The sequence below is a fragment of the Grus americana genome, chromosome Z, assembly GCF_028858705.1.
Source record: "Grus americana isolate bGruAme1 chromosome Z, bGruAme1.mat, whole genome shotgun sequence".
Taxonomy (NCBI): Eukaryota; Metazoa; Chordata; class Aves; order Gruiformes; family Gruidae; genus Grus; species Grus americana.
The window spans coordinates 25,304,346-25,316,566 of record NC_072891.1 but is presented as its reverse complement, the minus strand read 5'-3'; the positions used below and the strand labels follow the sequence as shown (position 1 = coordinate 25,316,566).

Sequence of the window (12,221 nt, the reverse complement as noted above, 5' to 3'; positions counted from 1 at the left end):
CATCCCAGGCTCTTGCACTTTTTCTAAACAGGCAAATGATCAACAGCTTGGCAGGTCAGTACTTTGATGAAATTATCTTCAGCCCTCTGAATCCTGATGCTTAATTACAATTCACTGTCAACCTCTGCCTTCAGTACAAAAGACACGACATTTTATATCAGGATAGCTAACTCATAATAAAATGTGATCCATTAGCCATTTTCCTATTATAGCCAGTCCAAGAAAAACTAAGAGCATGCATGAATTTGCCACAAACTTTTACAGTAAGAGCATGGTACAGTGCTGGAAATGATTGCCCAGAGACACCCTTGGACCTCCATCCTTGTAGATTTTCGAGGCTCAGCTAGACAAAGCCGTGGCTGACCTAGTCTAGTGTTGGATAACACTCCCATTTTGAGCAGCAGTTTTAACTGGGAGGGATCCCATCCAAGCAATATTTCTAAGCTCCTATGATTTTATGTGCACAGAAAAGTAAAAACTACATGTACATCATATTTAGAAGTCTCTATTAGTTGTCTTGACATAAAACCCAAAACATTTATTTTCAGTGGAGATAAACTTGGGCAAGAATGGTCAGCAGCAGAATGATTAACACAGCAAGATGGCGAATGAATAATTGCACCATCTTTGTAATCCTGTTTTATCTATGGAGATATTTGATTGTTTTCTAATGACTTTTTAATCAGCTTACGTGAAATAAATTATAAGCAGGAAACCTCAATAGGAACCACAGCAATAAAACAGGAAGAGATGCGTGTCTGCATCTCAGTTTTGCAAAGGAATTCAGCTTGATTTATTTGATGTGATTTCCAATATGTCGTGCCTTGCACAAGCACGTGCAAAGTGGGGGCAAAGGCAGTGTAAAATCTGGCCGTTCCCATTTGGAGCCACCTGGGGCCGAACACAGCATCCATCCACATCAGCCATGGGAAGGCACAGTCTTCCCCAAAGCAGCATGTCTTCCCACGCCTGCCCTGTGTCAAGACAGTAGCCAAGGACACTTCTTCTAATTTCTTAAAAAAAGCACAGATAGATCATCTCAGATTGCTCTGGCATTAACTTATCCTTGACCACAGTTGAAACTATTATTGGAGATTAGATGCTGACAAAAATCCCAAAAGAAGGAGGCTTGAAAAGTGTAGGGGTTTGGAGAATAATTAAAAAAAAAAAAAAAATCCTCCTGGCTTTATAAATCCCAGAACAACCAAAAAAACTTCTTATTGCTCCAATTCCACATATCATTAAGGACCCATCTTACTTTCTGTCTGCCTGAAGGATACAGTGTAACTGGAAAAAAGTTCTTTGCCACTCATGAAAAGTAAAATTTCTTTCCCTAACTCCACCTCTAAGAATAACATTTACAGTAAAGCACATACAAAGAAACTGTCTATAAATATAACACTAAAGACAATATTTAGTCAGTGATTGAGAAATGAACAAAGAATTTTCCACTCATGTTATTGTAGCTGGTAAAGGTTTACATTCTGGTTCTTATAAAAGGATTTATATAGTGCCGTAAATTTACAAAGCACTTCCCAAACATAAATAAGACATATTCCCTGTCAAAAATGTCATGGAAGACAAATGCAAGAAGAGATGCAGGAAGAATCCTTAGAAAGAATTAGGGACTACAGAGTCTTGAAAGCATGTGTTAAATGGATATCAGTGCTCTGGAAAACAGGCAGCCTGACTCTTCAGCTTCTTGCATCAGCTCATACAGGTACAAATCAATGTCTTGAGGGACCTGATTTCTGCTAGACAATAATAAAAGCAGAAAGATCTTACTTCTTTAATTCTGGCACCAAAAAATTATTTAGAAATTAGCAGCAGGTAGAAATCTGACAGCCAGATTTGAACCAGAGATTCAAACTAGCTATGTTCAAAACCAAACCAAAATCTTAAATATCCTGAACCAAAAACCAAAATCTAATTTTGTGGCAAAGACCATTTCTAAAATGGGCTTTTCCAGAATTGAAAAGTCAAAACATCATGAAGAGATTCATGAAGAGTCCAGTTTTGGATCCAGACAGACTTCTGACCTAGACCAACTATACTGGAGATTTAAGGATGCCTTCCACACTGTCCCATGGCTGATGAGACTTGGGAGCTCAGGGCTGCTTGAAGTCACTGAGCTAGCACAAAACAGTTGCAGCATTCTGCAGAATTAACACTAGAAATGTTTGTTAGAACAATTCTGCTCAAGCTATTTAATTTCTCTCTTTTTACTGGATTTTGCTGCTGTAGCAGTTCTTCTTTGAAATGCTCTGTTTAATTTTAGATGAGTCAATGAACCAGTAAAACTCCATTCCATGAAAACTTGTTTAAAAGTCTCAGCTTTAAAATCTCTAAAATACTGCTGTTAAGCTTCACAATTTATTCCCAGGGCCTGGGCTTGGGCTTTTGGCTGGAAAACCTTTTGTCCAACTCTGTTGCTTTAAATATGAAACTCTGCTTGTGCAATCACAGTATCCTCCAACAACAGGGGAGGAAAAGAAAGTGCTTCAAACAAACAAGCAAACAAACAAAGACTGAAAGAGAGATTAAGAGGGAAGGAATGCCCTGAATGTGTCTTTTCTGCATCCAAATCATGATCTGAAAACCACACTTCAGTTTAAAGCAACCTTTGCACAACTCTCACTTATTTCCAAATTGGCATCAGCAATTTATGGCAAGGACCACATCCATTTTCTGGTGCATCAGTATTTCCTGAGATGCTGAAGGTCAAAATGCAAGTCTGTATAGTGGATAAAAAAATTATAATAAACACATTGTCAGAGCCCTTTGGATATCTCACTTCCTTTATTAACCTTTCTGTCAGCAGGAGCCTTGGCCAGATTTCTGTAAAGGAAAAGATTCAGAATTTCTCATGGGAAAAATGTTGGCTTTTCTGACAATATTAAGAAAGAATATTAATATAATAATAATTCAAATCTGCACATCGGGGCCAAGCTCTTTTACAGCTCTGCAGTGATCTCTGAGCTCCTCAGACCCCACATTTTCAGCTGCATGAAGCAAACACCTGTGAGGTTTTGGCACTCTGAAGAGTGGAAAGTTGAAAGACTTCCAGGGTGTAAAGCCACGGTCTCATCCTTTCCTTATCACATGCTTCCTTCACACACAATATTTTCTAGTTCTCCTAATGTTACTGCTACTTCCTTGATCATCTTTTGAGTCTCCCAACCAAGGAGGGTGACAGCGATGCCACCTGCGTCCCCATCCACTGTGCCTCCTAGGTGTTATATCTCACCTCCTCAACAGTGCAGAGAAGTGGATTCAGCATTCATGTCTGGCTTTTAGGGAATTATCTAGTTCAGGTAGTCCAGGCCAGATGATGGCATGGCTTGTTTCAGTCCAGTCAGTGTGATTTTAGCCTGTGCTTTTCTTCTGAGCCTCTTCAGAAAAACGAGAGGAAAATGTTAGAGGGACAAGACATGAAGAACAAGTAGATGATATCTACCTGGGGCTGAAATTTAGACATTTAAAGATGGAGAGCATCCTGGCTTGCACAGAAAAGCAAGGACAAAAAAAATCAGAGAGATAACACTCCCACAGAGCTGGAGTGGTGGGTATCAGGCTGTAAAACTGAAGTATCTGGTGAAACTAGTAGGTCGATCTGCGGTAAATAACTTTGTCGGCTCTTCTAGTCTCCTGTATCCCCTGGAATCCTTCTGTAGTATAGTGATTTAACTGAAAACAGTCTCTAGTCTAGTAGTATTAAATAACAAGTACAATTAGTATACATTCATTAGAATCATAGAATCATAAAATCATAAAATCATAGAATTTTAGAATCAGAGAATCATAGATTAGTTTGGGTTGGAAGGGACCTTAAAGGCCATCTAGTCCAACCCCCCTGCAGTGAGCAGGAACATCTTCAACTAGATCAGGTAGCTCAGAGCCCCATCCAACCTGACCTTGAATGTTTCCGGGGATGGAACACCTACCACTTGTCTGGGCCACCCCTTCTAGTGCTTCACTACCCTCACCATAAAAAATTTCTTCCTTATATCCTTTAGTTTAAACCCATTACACCTTGTTCTATCACTACAGGCCCTGATAAACAGTCCCTCACCATCTTTCCTGTAGTTTCCTTTAGGAGCTGCAGGAAGGTGTCCCCAGAGCTTTCTCTTCTCCAGGCTGAACAACACCAACTCTCTCAGCCTGTCTTCATAGGAGAGGTGCTCCAGTCCTCTAATCATTTTTGGGGCCCTCCTCTGGACTCGCTCCAACAGCTCCATGTCTGTCTTGTACTGGGGCCCCCAGAGCTGGACGCAGTACTCCAGGTGGGATCTCCTGAAAGCAGAGTAGAGGGGCAGGATCACCTCCCTCGACCTGCTGGTCACAAATTAACATCGATGCATTTGTAGCCAAGACACCTGCTAATGTTAAAGGTAAGATTGGAGGAGAATTCAAAGACCAAGTTCAGGTTGCAAGGTTGACTCATGGTCTATACAAGTGAGGGCAGTAATTAGCCAAAGTTTAGCTCGTCCTGTTCAAACATTTGGAGCTGCAAATGACACTTTTCATAGTACTCTATAGCAAAACAAAAGCAACAAGAATAGTCTCAAAACAAAAAATTGCCAAATTTTTTTATAAAATTCACTTAACATTCAAAATGCCTGCAGTGTTCCTGAGTGATCTGCCAGCCTTCACAATCAGGAGCTGCTGAGCAGAATCTAAGCCAGGTTTTCAAAGGCATTTTGGTGTCTGAAGACACAAAGAGTATCTAGCAGGGCTTACAAATGTGGCAGTCACTAATTTGGACTGCAATTTAGGATTAATGGCACCCATCTGCTAGGATGCTTTTAAAATTCAGTGAGGATGTTTTCTGTATTTTAAGACAACAAGGTTAATTTGAAAACCTGGACCTTTTACTGTATGGTGAGATGCTCAGTTTAGCAGAGCCTGAGGCCACTGCCCATATATCCCTGGGGATCTGAGGTTCCAGACCCAAACTCAGGCTGCACAAAATGCTCAAGAAACTTCCAAGGTGACTTAAAATTACCTTTAGTCCTGGCTTCCAGCTAGTATTCATTTCCTCTTGCTAATGAGTCTTGTAAACGAGTCCTGACTATGGAAGTAAGACACATGAATAACCTATTTGTTCTCCTGTATCTAGAGTTAGGTCTTGATTTAATAGTTACATGTTTATCACACTGAGAAGAAAAGAAAGCAATTCTTTTTTCCATAAATCCAACAGTATAAAATAAAGTTTGTGTTTCTAAAACAAGCCATTTTAGAAATATTGAGAACCAAAAAGCATGTATGGAAAAATCTTCCCAAATGAATTGTCCTGTGGTTTTTCCTATGAACTATTTCTTTCACTGGGTTTTCCCAAGGCCTTTGTAAAGAAACCGAATGTCACTTGTCCAAAAGGTTTGGTATTCCCGGCAAGATGGTTCTGTTTGGGATTAGCTGGCAAGGCTGCTGGACACCATTTAATGGTCACCAGAGAGATTCAAGTTATTCTATGGTGCCATTGAAGCTGAGTATGTTCCTTTAGGTTGATTTTGATCCTAGGCCAATTCTGAGAATTCTTCAAGTTTGACAGAAAGACACTTGTGCCTCTCTGGAAACACTTTTTACAAAGCCCAAAAGAGCCTCCAACTGCAGTCGGTTTGTATTATTTATCCAGATCATTGTATGCAACCACACTTTTTATTCATCCCTTTAGGCACAAAACCTTGATTTTTACATGATGCTACAGGAGAGAGATGTTTCTTACTCGTTTGCTACAGCTTAGCCTGCAGAAGCACCATGCAGCAGTGCCTTTACATAGGTATTGCTGTTGAAGACAGGCCAAGATTGATCACCACTTAAACACCAACATTGTTCTACCACAAGGGGGGAACAAACCCAAAAAACCCACAACACTAAAAACAAAAACCCAGAACCTTTCCACGTTCATCTTTTGTCAAGGGCATAGTAGTGCACCCATTTATAGTCATCCTGACTTATCTTTTAAAAATATCTTTGCTGTCCCAGTGGTAGAGGACATGTCACATCAAAAGAAGGCATAAATCTGCAGCCATCCTCATTGCAAACTTTGGTATCTCTAGTGACTATGCCCAGCACTGTTTCATTAATAAGTTACAGCAAGTTACATACGTATCATATCTTTCCTCTGCATTCGCCCTTTTGGAGAGGAGCCACCAACTAGGAGAGCAAGTTTTCAACTGTGGGCAGTAAATGTCAACTGCCTTGAGGAGAGCTGGCTGATTACATCAGTCTGGCTTTCCTCCCTGTCCTCAGATGTTAAAATCACATTACAAAATATCTGCAATGCACAGAAATTTTTCTTCAATATTATTTTTCTCTTTAAAATACTTACACTATTCTTAGAAGACTATAGCTGAGGATGGAAGAAGCAAAACCAGTTTTCATGGAAAGATATTCCTTTGGAGCTCTTGAACCTGTGTGGAGACCTGGCTCTTACAAAGTCAGTCTCAGGATTTCAGTTCAGAGTATCTCAGATTTCTTTTCTCAGCTCTTTTCATTTCAAGATGCTTAGCACTGGTCTAGTACATGCTAGGTACCTTATGGCTGTGCATGGGATCATGTAGTCAGGATAACTCACCTGTGAGGTCAATGACCCATCAGCATCTTCCTACTCCATCCAATAATTTGATCTGAAATGCATAAACAATTTTAGGAGCAGAATCAGGACGCCAGTGTCTTCCCTCCCATCTGATACCCATACCCTCCTCCCTTTGCATACCTCCCTCCACCACTTACCTATTGTTTTCTTGAATAAGTAGTTGCTGTAATTCTTTTTTATGAGAAGATTAATCCTTTTGATGCAAGTTAGGCGTGCCCTGGGAACATCTTCTGGACTGACCTCTCCTGTTTGCAAAGACACCTGGTTCTTTGTTCCAGTAGGGTTGGGTATCAGTTCAGTTTTAAATTTAGGACACATTGGGAATGAAATGAAGCAAAACATGAGGCATCTTGAAAAGCTTCCATTAAAAAGTGAGATGCCCGTTGAGTTTAGGTGAGCAGGGCATTTCAAAATCTTTTGAGATTATATATCTAAATTATGCTTAAGTCCAAGATAAAGTGTATATGTCTATGCCTGGATGTAGCTGTTAGGAATATGGGAAAATTTATGGGTTTCAGCCTTGATGCATGTGGATACTGGGGACAGCTGGATTAGACAACAACCTGATGACTGAAGAGAATACTTTAAGAAGACATTTCAGTGCCCAAAGAGACAGTTAGATACGAGCTGACAAGTGAGGCTTTTTGTAGATCTAAATACTTCCCTTTCTGCAGTTCAAAACTCTAATGGCTTATCACAACTCATATTAGAAACATTCTGCAGCAAACATTCAACATGCTCTGTTTGTCAAGACAGTACTACCACAGTTGCATTGTGGTCCATCGCTTCAAAGCAGTAGTAGTATTCATTTACTTACATGTATGGAGATATAAACATACACACATGCATGCACACATACACATACATGAGTGCTGCCAGATTAAAAGACTTCAAAAATACTACCACATCATATTTTTCAGCCTGACTGTCACCAACAACTAGAAAAAAACAAGTTCTGGAATCACGAAAGAATCAAGTCAAATTAATGAGTCAAATTCTTAAGTAATGTGAGATGTTAGAGCTACTAGATGAAGGTTGGGTGAATATATTTAAAATTAGGGAAAACTTCAGGGAAAAATTTGAGTATCATATTATTCTTTCTAGCTCATAATAATTTTCCAAGTAGTCAATTTCAGACATATTCCTCATCATGGGTGATTAACAGATTGTAAGCAGCATCTCATTTCCTTTCTTTTACTTTTCTGATCTTTGCTATATTTGCATTATCTCTGCTCCTCCACCACTCCATGTGGCAGTCATGGTCTACTGATAATTCCTGTTCTGGCTATCTGTATTTACAATTGGGCAGTATTTAAAATCTCAAAGGTAAACTCATACCTGTTTGAGTACGTTCTTCAGCATATTAATATGCCGGATATGGCTATGTCTACACCAGCAGTACAGCCTGCCCTCTGATTCCCAAAAGCATGATAAATTGCCCTGTGTCCTTATGCAAAATTTGCCAGTTCCCTGAAAACTTGAGAAAGACTCTTGTGCGCTCTGGGGATATGTGCTCAAGACCAGTGTCCTGGTACTCCTAAATTCCTTTCCTTTTTTGCCTTGCTTTACAGAGAAAAGGGTAAAGTTATTTTCCTGCCCTTTTCTATTGACATTGTAGATCTGACTGCCACCTTTAACCACCTAAAACATTTTGCTGCAACCTTAAAAGAGTGCAGAAAGCACCTGCATCTACTTTACTATTATTTATCAAATTGCATAGCTGCACTGTCAAAACATTTGGGATGTTGTGGACCTCTGTGTGTAATACCATCAGTAACACTGCTTCAATTGAATAATTATATAAACAAAGACAAAAACTATTTTGTATGACCCCTAGTTTACTTGGGCCACAAATAAAGTCTTACACAAGTTACGATCACTAGAAAACGGAAAAACCTAAGCATTAGAAACAGTCACAAAGCACACAGTGTTCCAAAGAATAAGCCAAAGTCCCAATTACAACATGAAAGGAACACATAATTTGCCCATACAGAAAGGAACAGTTGTCCCCCAAATTTGGGTAGTACCATAAATACATGGAGCATCGCATGGACCAGATACAAAGTATATACTTCAGGTGATCAGGGAAAACCCAAGATGACAAAAAATCAAGCACAGTTGCTGGCCACAGGAACTGTGAATTTTTCTAATTCCTTCTTTTACCTTTTCAGAAAAAGTTCTGGTTCCACATGCAGACTATATTAATCCTTCTCTTTGGGTTTTACACAAGCTTGACTGCCATGGTATCTTCTGAACAGCAACTACAAATAGCTTCTTTGATACCTGATTATTTTAAGGTTTTCATTAGATTAGAGAGTTCAGGAAAGGAAAAGAAGTATTGATTCAGCTTTGGTCAGTCAGGGATTATAGTCTCTGATCAATGGTTGTTTATTATGGAGAGCAGGAATAATTCACAAGTCCAACAGCCATTCAGAAAGAAATTCCTTGGAGTGCAACCATCCCAGTTTATCAACATCTGACCAATAGGTGATCGGAGATCCATCACCTGCTCTGAGGAGCAGAATATTGATTTCTCCATAGACACCTAAGAAAAAGACACTTGAACAAGAATGTGCAGAAAGGTGAGAGAATTCATGGCTGCACAGGAGATTCTTCATTTTTAGTGTCATGATCAATGGTCACCTGGTCAGATGAGAACCCTGATCTTTCTTGCCCTCCTCTTTTTATCTTTCCAGCCATTCAGCTTCCCACTACCCCTTCTCCATTTCTGCTAAGTCATATCAGGAGGATTTCCTGCTTACTCAAGAAACATCGGAAAGAACACAGAAAAAACATGTGCTTTAGCCTGCAAATAGATCTGGTTGAGAGAGCGCCTTTCAGCATCTCCAACACCTTCTCATGATGCAGTCCTCGCGCCCTCTATGCCCCCTTCTCTGCACACTTATTATTATTTTTTTCTGATTATCGTGGTTTAACCCCAGCAGGCACCTAAGCACGACACGGCCACTCGCTTGCTCCCCCGCAGTGGGATGGGGGAGAGAATTGGAAGAGTAAAAGTGAGAAAACTCATGGGCTGAGATAAAGACGGTTTAATAGATAAAGCAAAAGCCGCGCACGCACGCAAAGCAAGACAAGGGATTCGTTCACCACTTCCAATGGGCAGGCAGGTGTTCAGCCGTCCCCAGGAAAGCAGGGCTCCATCACGCATAGCAGTGACTTGGGAAGATAGATGTCATCATTCTGAATGTCCCTGCGCTTCCTTCCTCTTCCCCCAGCTTTATATGCTGAGCATGACATCATATGGTACGGAATATCCCTTTGGTCAGTTGAGGTCAGCTGTCCCGGCTGTGTCCCCTCACAGCTTCTTGTGCACCCCCAGCCCACTCGCTGGTGGGGTGGTGTGAGGAGCAGAAAAGGCCTTGGCTCCGTGTAAGCACCCCTCAGCAGTAACTAAAACTTCCCTGTGTGATCAACACTGTTTCCAGCACAAATCTGAAACATAGCCCCACACTAGCTACTCTGAAGAAAATTAACTCTATCCCAGCCAAAACCAGCACATTAGTTCATAATAATGCCCAGTTTGCTGATCACGCCCCTCTCTCTCTTCTCCTTCTTACATACTATCTCACTCCTATGTCTCCTCTTCCTTATGAAATTAGTCCAGCATTACTAGACACATAGGAAGTGTGATTACTATTACTTGCAGTTACAACTGATCTAGCTGATCTTCCTCCTCTGTAGCTGCAGCTTATTATGAACATATAAAGCAATTTCCAGCTGCTCTCCCCAGACAAGAAATAGAAAGCATGAAAGGAAAGGAAGCAGAGACGTGTCCTGCCAGCTCCCCGCAGACCACAAGTAAATGCTTTACAAACCAGAGTGGAACCAGGAGCCCAGCCTGAGCCTTAGGAGGACTCCATTACTTCTAATTACATAGTGGGGTTGCCCCACAGATGATTCCTTTTCCTGCTGAGGGGGCAGGATGACTAGAAGACAATTGTCATCACACCTTCTCCTTAATCACACCTGGAAAATTTCCCCATAAGCCTGTTCCTCCAGCGCTTAAATATTTTTGTGGTTCTTTTGCTAGTACAAGAGGAAATATAACCAAAGTAAACAGAGCAAAGTTGAGCTGATGTCCTGGTTTCAGCTGGGATAGAGTTAATGTTCTTCCTGGTAGTGGGTATAGTGCTGTGGTTTAGATTTAAGATGAGAATAACGTGGATAACACACTGATGTTTTGGTTGTTGCTAGGCAAGTTTATACTAAGTCAAGGATGTTCAGTTTCTCATATTGCCCCAACAGGGAGGAGGCTGGGGGTGCATAAGAAGCTGGGAGGGGCCACACCCAGGACAGCTGACCCAAATTGGACAAAAGAATATTGCATACCATACGACATCAGCTCAGTATATAACTTGGGGGAAGCTGGCCAGGGGTTTAGACCACAGCTCAGAGGTCTGTGGGTGGTGAGCAACTGTGCTGTGCATCACTTGTTTTGTATATTCTAATTATTATTGTTGTTGTTATTGTTATTATTTATTACTATCTTCCTTTTCTGTCATATTAAACTGCCTTTATCTGAACCCATGATTTTTACTTTTTTTTTTTTCTGATTCTCTCCCCCATCCTACTGAGGAGAAGTTGAGCAGGCAGCTGTGTGGTTTTTTTAGCTGCCTCCCAGGTTAAACCATGACAGCTGACTTCAAGAAGTCCAGATGTTTGGAAGGTATACAAATCTCTAGATCAAAATCACTTTTTGGTGTAGAAGTCAATCTGGAAAAGCATGCCAAGAATATTAAAAAAGCTAATTTTGGTAGTTTTTCTGATTTTATCTCTCTTGGAAATGCTAGAAAAGCAGCCCTTGACATTTCCATTTGGAGTCCCACAAAAATCAAGGAAGTGGAAAGTCAAAGGAAACAATAAAAGCCAATGGTTGGTTTGTTTGAGGCTTCGGAAGAGACTTATGGCAATTTATATCTCTGTCCATACGCTCATCCCTAATTTAGGACTCCTAAAAAGCTCAAGTTTCTTTTAAAACACAGCTCTTAGTCAGCTCTTAGCCTCTCCGTGATACCTGCTGTGATAAGCAGTGGTCAACTGAAGCTCAGTCTGGGCACTTGAGCTCTTATTTGCCCCTGTTTTGGTTTTCGGCTGTGTTAGAGTTAATTCTCACAAGAAGCTGGGAGGGGAAACAGCCATGACAGGTGATGCAAACCAGCCAATACGATATGACATCATGCTTAGTATATAGAGCGGTTCTGACCAGAGAGGAAGGGTCACTGCCCAGGATGGGCTGGGCATCGGGCTCTGGGGGTGAGCAAATTGCATTGCGTATCACTGGCTTCATACACTCTTTTGTAAGTACTGTTGTTATTGCCCTTTTCCTTTGCTGTCCCAGTAAACTGTCCTTATCCCACCGCATGAGTTTTACCTTTTCTTCCGATTCTCCTCCCCATCCCACTGGGGAAAATGGAGAGCGGTGAGCAAGCAGCCGCGTGGTGCTGAGCTGCCAGCTGGGAATAAACCACGACAGTCCCCTCACATCCTCTCTCTCCCGGTTGTTTCTATGGTCACCATGAAGAGCAGCTCCAGTTCTGCTTGATGCCTCATGTCACCGAGAGTAACACCTTCAACTTGGAGACACTGCTCAACCCACATGTCC

The 12,221-nt window shown here is 41.1% G+C and overlaps 1 long non-coding RNA gene across 1 annotated transcript in view; it reads right to left on the bottom strand.

Moving 5' to 3' along the window:
- Window positions 1-6,792: 6,792 nt before the first annotated feature.
- The window catches only part of LOC129199861 (uncharacterized), a 45,411-nt gene continuing 39,982 nt past the window's right edge, over window positions 6,793-12,221 (bottom strand). Inside the window, exon 3 of the long non-coding RNA XR_008574766.1 lies at window positions 6,793-6,843. This is a non-coding gene — a long non-coding RNA (uncharacterized LOC129199861). The remainder of the gene's footprint in view (window positions 6,844-12,221) is intronic.